Source organism: Corapipo altera, unplaced genomic scaffold, assembly GCF_003945725.1.
Source record: "Corapipo altera isolate COAL_440 unplaced genomic scaffold, ASM394572v1 113, whole genome shotgun sequence".
In the NCBI taxonomy this organism is placed as follows: Eukaryota; Metazoa; Chordata; class Aves; order Passeriformes; family Pipridae; genus Corapipo; species Corapipo altera.
In genome coordinates this window covers 8,826,498-8,838,131 of record NW_020884895.1, presented here as the reverse complement: position 1 = coordinate 8,838,131, position 11,634 = coordinate 8,826,498, and positions in this window count along the sequence as shown.

Genomic DNA, 11,634 nt, shown 5'->3' with positions numbered 1-11,634 from the left:
GCTTTAAAACAAGCACAGCATTTGATTTTCAGCTATTTGACAGTGACTGACTTCAGTCTTAGAAATAATTTTTCAAACCATCCAGATACTCTGCAAAGCCTCCTCCAAGGAGCAGACTCCTGGCAGGAACAACCCAGCACGGCTGCCATGGTTTGGGAGTTTCACTGCACAGGGATCTGGCCCCCAAATTTGTCTCAGAATAAGCAAGATGAAAAGCAAATCTCATGTCCTAAGGAAAGGGTTGAATCTGCAAGTACTCCAGCAACCAGAACTTCTCCCTGCAGTAATAGTGGGATATTCTGAGGGGAGAGACCACTTGATCCTTCCCAGCATTCCTCTTAAGCAGAACCAGCAGATCATTCAAACAAGGAAACTACAGCAGTGAAGAAAACCTGTACCTGACACAGAATTACCTGACTTGGAATCACAGAATGGTTTGGGTTGGGAGGAACCTTAAAGCTCAGCCAGTCCCACCCCCTACCATGGGCAGGGACACCTTCCACTAGCCCAAGTTGCTCCAAGCCCTGTCCAACCTGCCCTTGGACACTTCCAGGGATGGGGCAGCCACAGCTTCTCTGGGCAAACTGTGCCAGGGCCTCACCACCCTCACAGGGAAAATTTCTTCCCACTATCCCATCTAACTCTGCCCTCTCTCAGATTGAAGCCATTCCCCTCTGTCTTATCATTCCATGCCATTGTCCCAAGTCCCACTCCAGCTCTCCTGGAGCCCCTTTAGGCCCTGCAAGGGGCTCTCAGGTGTCCCTGGAGCCTTTTCTTCTCCAGGGGAACCCCCCCAGCTCTCCCAGCCTGTCCCCAGAGCAGAGCGGCTCCAGCCCTTGGAGCAGCTCTGTGGCCTCCTCTGGAATTCTCCAGCAGCTCCACATCCCTCTGATGTCAGGAGATCCAGAGATGGAAGCAGCATGCAGGTGGGATCTCACCTGAGCAGAGCAGAGGGGCAGAATCTCCTCCCTTGCCCTCCTGCTCACGCTGCTTTTGACTTGAGGAGGTAAAAAAAAAAGGTTGTCAACCCTGAAATTTCAAATCAGGACATTTATCAAGGCAGCTGCACCAGCTGCAGCAGGAGAGCCCATCTTCTTAACAGTCCCTACCTGGCAAGTCTTTACATTTTAATATTTTAATGTCACTGCTGTGGCTGGTTCCCTTAATGAGACAGAAAGTGGTTTGTTATGAGGGACTGAAAGACCTCAATGTGCACAGCTTGGGTGTGTGACAAATAAGGGGGTGACAAAGTGTGGGAGTCACTGAAGGCAGCCAACATAAATAGAAAAAAACCCTGTTTAGTGTGGTAGGATGATTATAAATGTGAGGAATGGTCTGCAGCAAGGATGAGGGCAATTTATCCTGGATATTAGAAAAAGCTCGAGCGGTGAGACTGAATTCATGTTCTGTGCTGCCAAGGGAATGGCCTAAATGACATAAGAGAGTTTCTTTTCCTCCTGTAATTTCCATCAGCTTATGATTCAGTGATAAATTCCCTTCCTACCCTTGCATTTCATTCAGGTCATGCACAGGTACAGCACTAGAACAAACCTCCAAAGCCAGGGGGTTGAGACCTCTGATGCTGTGAGCAATAGAATATAAAGTCTTCCCAAAAATGTAATAATCTCTCACTTTGCTCAAATGCCAACTGGATATTTTCTTGTTGTTTGGTAGTTGGTATTTTCCTCTTACAGTTCCCACTGGAACTGTACTAAGAGGAGCTGCCTAATGAGAACTGCACAGCTAAATTATTAAAGGCCAATTTATATTTATATATATAATTGTGGCAGTACTGTACTTTCACCTGACTACATTTTTCCCCACACCCTTCATTACCCTAAAATATAGATGAATGCCATTACAACCTCACTCAGCTAGGAAAGACTTACCAAAAACCTCTACGTTTACAAGAAAAAAAAAACAACAACAAGTAAAAAGGACAAGAAAACAACTACAACAACAACTTCTGCTGATCACAAATCTAAAATTGTACTTACCAAGCAGCCAAACCAGCTTTATTGTGAGTTGTAGCCATGCCACCAGTTCTTAAAGATCCCCAAATTATCTTGATTATTATCCTATTTAAAAAAAAATCAGTTTTATTAGTTTTAATTTGAATTGTAATTTCTATTGGTTTTAATTATCAGCACTAAATAGAAGGCATTAAAATAATAATCACTGCCAGACTTATGTTTAAATATGTAGAGAGAGCTCTGAAGTTGGCACAAAGGTGTTCAGACACAGAAGACCAGCCCTGATCTCACCATGAATGTGATGTGCCAACATGTATTAATGGTGCAATAAGATCAGTACTTGAAAAAAAAAAAAGTAAGAGGCACACATATATTTGGAACTTTAGACAGAAGTGAGCCTTCCCTGACATTCAGGGATGGGTTTGTTCCATCATAGGGATGAAATATAAATGCCACTACTGGCTGTAATCTCCAACTGTAAAGACAAGAGGGAATTTCATGCCTTCTACTGAGCTCAGAACAAAGTAATCCCAAGACTTTTCAGTTCCCTGGGGAATATACTTATTATATATATGTTTATTGCCTTATCTGTGGGACAGTCACTCTGCTGAAACCCCAAAAAGGTCTAAATGAACTCCAGTTCTAAAGAAAGGGGTTGGGGTTTTTTTTTTTGAGCTTTGGACACCTGAGCCCACAAACTCATTTTATTTCAGATGATTTACTGAACAGCTGTTGGATGGTGATTTTTGGTTGCTGGGCTCAACCTGATTTGGTGAAATTGGCTGAAAGCTGCTGTATCTAGTTATGAATCTCCTAAGGATTATCCTACAGAGCACATTTTACCTCCATTTCTTCAGTTATCCTTTATCAACCACTTCTGTATGTACTTATTTTGGGCAGGGAGAAAGGGGAGGGCAGTGGGCAATGACATCAGGAGCACAATCCCATTTCTTCCTGACAATTTCCTGTCTGTCCTGGTAAATACTGCCTCATTTTTCTGTTAAATAAAAATGAGAAGTAAAGTGAAATTCAGCTTCATAATTCTTGTGTGGAAAAATCACAGCTAATTCCTGTATTGATTCTATTTTCTTATTGCTGTTTCTGCCAGGCTGTATTTTTTGCATTATCACGATAGTCTAGACTGCAAATGATATATTTGAAGAATAACTTGTTTCACTCATGAGAATGAGGATCTCTGCTCTATGGAATGTAAATACACCCTGATTTTCTAAGGGGATGAACAATCCCAAATGCTTTGCCAGTGGGACAGTGAGAACACAGACAGAAAAACTCATGTTGTGTCTTGATGGCTGAAAATGGAAACCAAAAGGAAACAAGACGAAATTAATTTTCTCATCATGATGTATAAAAAGTCTTCAAGCTGAATCATGACTTTTCTTCTACCAGAGATGTTGTAACTCAGACTTAAAGACATAAAACCCGATGCCTAAAAATTAAATTTCTAAATGTAACATTTTTAAAAGGGTAAAACTTCCTTTTGCAAATGTTGAGCTAAGTAATCTTGATTTATTTTTTTTTTTTATAATATCCTCCCCCCTACACACACACTTCTATTTTTCTAGTTAAGTACAAAATTTGATTCATTTTTACAGCTAGTTTCCATCAGTCCAAAGTGGCATTTTGGGTTGAAGAAGCTCACTTGGCTTTACACCAGAGTGGAGCTTCAGTACATCCATTCAACATGGGTCATCACACCCCCAGGTCTCAGGCCACTTCCAAACAATTCACAATTTATAGGATGTCTGTAGAAGGATAAAGGGAATTGCTGCTGTTTTACATCCCTTTATTTTACCACATACACATAAAAAATTAATTTATATTATCCAGGTGCTGAAGCATTTGCTCCAGTAGGACCCTCGGCCCCACCTCTGGCTTCCTGCAGCCAAATGAGTCACTTGGGAAGTGAGAAAAGCCCAAACATGCACACCAAAAATAAATAAAAAATACACTACAGCACAGGAAGGGAAGAAGCAAATTCCTGGCCCCAACCAGTGACCAGCAGAGGCATTTGATGGGTCCAGTGCAAACGTTTCCAGTGCTCAGGAGCCTTTAAAGCTCTTCCCTCAGGCCTAGATAAGCCCCAGGTATTTTTAGACTTGATCTCATTTCCTGTCCCGACTCTGCCACTCAGTTACACAATGTTTCCCCAGGACTCAAATTCCACCTGAAGGCCATTTAGGTTCTTTTTCTCTGTAAGGAGAACAACTTCTTCCTCCAAAAGGAGGAAACCCCCCTGTCAGTGGCCAACACAGCCGTGGTTATCCTACAGTCATAATAACTCGATCATACAACTGTATCAGCTTCGAGCTGAAGCCGTTCTCTTCTTATCTACTATCAAATATTGAAGTAGAGATTCATAATCTCTCCTCTGACCCTGAATAGATTCTGAACAAGCCAAACCCTTAATCTCTCATCACAAAAAGATTAATCAATTCCCTTGATCTCCTTAACCACACGTCTCCGGTTCCGACCCCACTCACAACAATCCTATTGAACAGAGGGAGCCAGAACCACACAGACACTTTTCCAACTCACCACTGTCCATTATAGTTATAAAATACTCCCCTGGCTCTACAAGTGTTGGGGATGCTGTATCTATTCTCTTTCAGGAGAATAATCATGGGATGCTTTCTCATGGCTCTCACACTGGTGATTAAAGTATTCTTCTATAAATACCCCCCTGAGGTGTTCTGTGTGTAACTAAACTGCCTGGATTCACCGAGAGATGGAAGAAAATCTGCCATTTTTCCAGCATGGGACTCCTGAAGTCTCATCTCGAGGTGTATCATGGTCAGGCTGCTTAGAAGTGCTTGTAGTAAAGAGAAAAATATAGTAATTGTTAACTCCTGTGTGCACACTACATTAAGAGAGTATCAGGGCAATGATTTCCCAAGTTGTGTCCCACAGTTTTATTTTTTTTTCAATAGACACAGTATTTAGGCCTTGCTTGGGCAAAACCAAAAAACTTGGCATAATTTAAGTACATATTGGAACAGGGTGCCCAGAGAAGCTGTGGCTGCCCCATCCCTGGGATTGTCCAAGGCCAGGTTGGACGGGGCTTGGAGCAACCTGGGCTATGGAAGGTATCCCTGCCCATGGCAGGGGGGGGGAACTAAACAAGCTTTAAGATCCTTTCCAACCCAAACCATTTTAGGATTCTCTATTTAACCACAATTAGGACCTCTCCAGAAGTGCATGTACATGTCAAAACATAACAAGACCCCACACTGAAATGAAAACTTTCAGTATTACACTACAATAAATAATCCGGTGTTTCTGGGATAAATTTGAAATGGAGACCACCCAGGAATAATTCTTCATAAAGATTACAGATTCTACTGTACCCTTAAAATAAAAAAGACACTAAAGAATGTTTTCAAACGCCTGATCTTTAGGAAAAAAAACCCATGAAGCTCAGAAACTCTCTCTATGACATGAATAAAACTTATTTAACCAGAGCACCTCTGCAGGTGCTGCAGTGAGGAATGAGCAGTTTAAGGTACCTGAGCACTTTCCTGCTGCAGGAAGAAAATATTCAGTAGACAGGTCAATGAAATAGTAAATATTTTCACCTTCCACACAACCATTTCCTACAAATTATGACTATTCTCATCCAGTACTTGCTTCCCTAATTTTATTCTGGCAATATAATCCATGCAGAAAACTATGTGAGCTCTTTAGCTAAAAAGATACTGACTTATTTATTCTATCTCAATTCTGAAATATTTAGAGGACATCATCTAGTTTCAGAGTGTTCCCACATTGTGAGTGGTTTGCCTTTGCTCACATTAAAATGTTTCTCACTCTAAAATGTGACAGACTCACTGCCTGCAAATCCTTCCTTTATGCTTGGGAAATTTTATTATTATTACAGTAATGTAGCTGAACTCAGGGCCCTGTGGGGTAGAGTCCTTAACTAATGAACAGGGAACTGAGGCACAGGGAAATCCAGCAGGTTGGTGGGGGTCAGATAAAGGTTAAAACAGCTGGAACCACCACTCCTGTTTGGGACAAGGCCACTCTTGTCCTCTGCTAGTGGGTGGTTAAAAGATTTAAAGGGATTGTACTTTTTTTTCAAAAGTGCCCCACTGATGGTGGTTCTGAGGTGGGTATTGAATTCTGGAGCACAGAGGAGGGATTTTTCACAACAGGGGAGCTCTAATTGAAAAAAGGAAACTGAATCCTCTCTGAAACTGCAAATTATAAATTATTTGACTTTCCATAGAGTTGCCTACTGAGTGATGTTCTAAACACTGGCAAAAAGTTGATGTTGTTTGGATACACAGTTCTGCAGTGTTAGCAAACCAAAGATACAGCTTGATTAGCTACAGGACAGAAAGGAATTCTTGTGGACAACCAACAGCAAGTTACACTCACATTAAACCAGTGCAGCTTTCCCTACACACCAACATTCTCCTACAGGAACAGCTTCTAATTCTGCCACATCTGGAAATCTTTTAATCCCAAAAATGGTAGCTTTCAGGAATAATACTCCAGTGTCACATTTGGTGTAAGGAAAATTTCAAACCTTATTTTAACACTTAACTATGGAATTTCAAACACTGTCTTTCTGGATTTCAAGTTCCATTCCCAACAGCATGAATTCTTTTGTCCAGTTGTACGTTATTTCACCGAGATCTGTCAGTAGAAAAGCAGCTTTTTATCACAGAGACTGAAAGACAGAGAATTGTGGATGTAGATGGGGTGTTGGTTTTTCCAACTCTTATAGCTCAGGGATAAAATTCATACAAAATTATCCCTCTGATTTCTGCTGCTAATTCAGCTACAAAAATCTGAGTTATGGAACAGCTTTTACAACTTCTTTTCCCCACGGGAAGGGGGGATTTCAGCAAAGCAGTGACAGCCTTGCAATGGGAAGAGCAGCAACGTCGTCCCAACAAGCAGCAAGTGAATACAAGATATACAACCAAAAACCTTATCCAGCTTCCACTGGTGAGTGTCCACACATTCAGGAATTCAGCTGGAAACATCTTTAGACATTATTTAAAGGTATAATTAACTTGTAACCATTATCCCCTGGCTCCCCACCCAAAAAACCCCATCAGATTAACACTCACCATTTCAGACAGTTTTCAGAGGTCGAGAAAATAAATGTCAAGTCCACATTTTTTATTCATTTCTACCACACCAGTCTCCTCCAAATAGTTTTTGGAAACAGATACGTAACAAGTCTTGTCTGCAAGGTTTGCACCAGCAGCAGAAGATAAAGGTTTTGAATTAGCTTTATGTTAGAAAACCCCCAGAGCTGCCAACTGGTAAAATGTAGTTCCAGGTCCTCAATTCAGGGAGACAACTAATCTAGAGATGAACAGAACCAACAGCAGCTCACAGCTGAACCATTCCCCTGGTAAAATCCATTTACTTTAGGCATTTTTGTTGATGAACTTTTCCCCTTGTTCCCCAAGTTGGGCTCAAAGGACAGTGACTAATAACCTCAGAGAAGAGCTGAAATTGGAGCTTGGAGTCTGAACACAAACACAGCCCAGGGAGGGCTCCTGAGAAAATAAATGGCAATGTGGAGTGTTCCTTGTGCAAACCAACCCCATCCATTTCCAGCAGCCTCGAGGGCTACAGGAGAAGAGTTTGGAAACAAATAAAAAGTCTGGGCTGGAAGTTATGTCCCTGAGCTCTGGCTGTGGGCAGAGCAGGGATCCAAGTGCCCTCAACCCCATGCCCAGCAATGCCAGGTGCTGCCTCTAAACCCCGGAGCTTTGCCGAGGGACAAATTTGCAGCCTGTAGAAATGAAGGATGACTTTGTACCAAAAATCATTACACAAATAGTCAGCAAGGTTTGCACCTGATTCTTCCCTCCCGTTTGTAATTGCAGCCCACACGAGGTGCAGATGATGTGGTAACTGCTCGTTCCAGCTCAAGAATGGGGTAAACAAAGCAGCCCCAGCCCAGGCTGGGGTCTCTGGGTTTCCTCCCCAGTAAAGAAGCCCAAGAACATCAGGCACGTCCCACTGGGCTCCATGTCCTCGCAGGTGGAGCCCTGGGACAAGGTTACACATCACACCTGACACCTCAGGAAATGAGAATTGGCCAAATGGCCGCTCTGATCCCTCATTATTCCTGTGTGTCAGCCTTGCTGTTTAATTTCTGTCCAATAGACTCAGTCACAACAGGTGTTTTTGCACCTCAGCTATATTTTTCTTATTCATTAGTCTCCTCATGCAAGTTGCTCCCTTATATTGACAGGGAGTTACAGCAGCATTATTGCATGTTCATGAGAAAAAGCTCCAGATAGCAAGAGGTCAACAGGTTGAACTTTACTGACTTTGGCATCGTCAGCAGTTGGTGTTGCTGGTATTCCATGATAAAAAGGTCTCTCCTTACGCTGGAAGGAAACAAAACCTTACTTAGTTTTTATGTCCTTGTAATGCAAATGTTTGTTTTTGAATAAAAAACAAACAGCTTTCTCATTCAGATAAAAATATTTACTTGCACACGGCTTTACAACTAAATGCTTGCTTTGGGTTTTATATTTAAAGTCATGTAAAAATGCAGGTAAAACTCAGCTCTAATTATGTTTTCTTTGCCCCTTTAACTTTTCAATTCATATTGAATAGAAATAGGTGGAATTTTTTTTTTCTCCCATTACCTGCAGCAACCAAGGCTCTCTCTGGGGCTTCAGAGAAACTCGTATCAAACTGGAGCTTGTCAAGACTCCAGTCAGGATCCTGGCTCCCTAAATCCTGGGGCTGGGCTAAAAGACCTCAGGGGAGTTTTACTGGCAGGACTGTCTGGATCCAGAGGGAACTTACAGGTAGGATTGAGTGGAGTCCCCATTCCTGGAGGTGTCCAGGGAATGACTGGACATGGCACTCAGTGCTCTGGGCTGGGTGAAAGGTGTTTGCTGGTCACAGGTTGGACTGGATGATCTTGGAGGTTTTTCCAACCTAAAGGATTCTGTGAGTTTTTCTTCTTAACCTTCAGGGGCAATATTTATTATCCTCACTGCGTTACAGCCTCAACAGGAATTCCTGATCTCCCAAACCACTTAAGAAAATGCTCTTTGTCACTCGCTAAGCAGATGTAGAAAACCACACAAGATGATTGATATCACATCCCTGCACAAACAGCAGGGAAAAAAGGGTTACCACACTTTCCTCGATAAGCAAGGCAAAATCCTTCCAATTAACATTTTAATTAGGAAATTCACTCACCATGGAAGTTCCTGCATTTTCTTAAAGGTTGTAACTCAGCCTCCTTTTAAATTCTTTCACTGTGGCTCTAGCAGAGATTAGATACCCAGCAGCAAGAAGGGAGACTAAGTGAATTATATTTGTAGCTCATACTTTATTCTCTTTACTTTAAAACTTCAGGCACTCAGGCTTCTATTTCACCCATCACTTGTCCTTGGAGACCAAGGCAGCTTTGGGGAAAAAAGCAATTACCTACTATGAAAAGTCTAATAGTTACAATTATGAAATAATAAAATGTCAGAGACACGTCTAATTTAGATATAGGGCTTTCAGCTTTTTAGCTTAGTGAAGTACTACAAAATATTCTCTAAAATTATTCTATCCATCAGGTGTAATCACTCTTCTGACTGTGATACCAAATGCAAATTCACAACTGTTTATACAGCAGATCTGAGTGTGCATGAGAAATCAGCAATTGAAAATCTATTTTGCTTACCTTGTCCCCAATAATGGAATTACAGCACTAAAAACACTTTTCCTTCTTGAATACTCTGAGTAAGTAGAACACTTTTGTCTCTAGGGTGAGGAGGATTTATCCTCCCTTCCTCTTGTTTCTTGGAAGAATTTAACATCCCTTCCTCTTGGTGCTCATAAGTGTCACTGACAGTCCTTACAAAACCAACTCAACCTCCCTACCTGGCCACCTCTGGTTTCTGCCTCAAAAAGGAATCTTTATGATTTATAAATCTTTAATGGCAAGAAACAAACTCCAAAGGAATAGCAATAGCAAAGTTTAACCAAACTTTTAACTGCAATTGTCTGAGCAATCTGATCTTTATCCAACAACACACGTTTTCTGGAAGGGTTGACTCCTAAATTGCAAATTCTTACTGCCAGATAAAGTCTCACTGATCTTCACACAGGGATAAGAAGCACTGAAAGGTGGCAGAATGAGGGAAGAGATTAAACCCTTTATCATACAATCACAGACTCTGAGAGTGCCCAGGTGTCATCACAGCCCAAGCTCTTTAGGGAGTGCAGTGCAGGCACAGAGTCTTGCACCTCAAATGTTGCTGAGCTGCTCCCCTGACCTTTCTAATGAACATTAAAACCCCCATGGACTTGCACAGATCCCACAAAAATAGTTGTGTTGACATGGAATATGTGTTAAATTGGAGAAGAGATCACAGGTGATCACCTGTGAGTCAATCCTGGTGTTCTGCCCTGCACTACACGAGTCCCTGAGGTGACAACGTGCTGCCCCAGCCCCTGCTCTGCCTCCTGAGCTGTCACAGCAGCTGTGCCTGGATGGGGGAGAGGACAAGGTGCAAAACAAGTCATGGAGGAAATGCTGATGCCATCCAGCAAGGAGCTGCTACAGGTTGTAACCAGTGAGAAGCATCTTGCAGTGTCTCAGACATCAAGGACTGTGTCTACAACATCACAGGCAATCTGTGGGCAGGAGAGAAGGACAGAGAAGCCAAGGGACATCACCTCCACAGGTGTCTCCCATCACCTCCACAGACATCTCCCCAGGAGCCAAACCCTCCTCCCCTACCTTGCAAACACCAGCACCAAAGAGTTCTCTGGCAAAATTCCAGCTTGTGTTACAAACATGAGGAAAAATTGTTTTGTCTCAGCCTCAAAGGAACAATTTTAGCATTGCCCAGTACTTTGCTCTTTTTAGAGGTCCAAAACCTTGAGATTGTGTATCTGTGGTGATACAATTCATCCCATGACTCAGTGAAGAAGAGGGGAAAAAGGACAATTGGTCATGGACAAGGTTAGTGAATTCTTCATCATAAATTAAATTCATGCAGCATATTAAACTTCAGTATTTGAAGGCTTTTTTTCATTCTCTCAGACTGTTGTAAAATGACATCTAATGGGAGGAATGAGGACAAAGGACCTGACTTTACAATAGAACTGGACAGATTTAAGGCCAACATTATACAGCACTTTTTAATTTCTGTAACAAAAAGCCAAAGGACCCAGGAGCATCTTTTCAGTCCTACTTTTTAGCACTAATTCTGCTCTCAGGCAGTGCCTCTGCTCCTGAAGCACATTCCCTACTGGTCTCTTTTAAAAGCAGCATCTGCCCAGGTGAGTATGAGGAAGAGCAAAACAGTGGAGTAAAAAATGGCACAGGGAACAACTGCCCTGAATCATTATGCAAAGCTCAGAGAGTTTCCACACCTCCCAGTACAAACTGCCTGCAATTCCCTTCCCAAGAGGCACTGGAGAGTCCTCTGGGAAGAGCAGCCAGGCTGGGCTTGGCAAAGCCAGATTCTCAGGCAGAACAGCCAGTGCCTCCTCCAAAGGCAGGTGACAATCAGTGCTGTACCAAACCCAGTTATTAGTATTGCACATGCTGGGGCATTTATTTAATTTCCCCTTCAGACTGGAACAATCTAAAGCTCAGACATGTGGCAAGTTTGTCTCGACAACCTTCTTTTCACTCTCCACCCAAGTG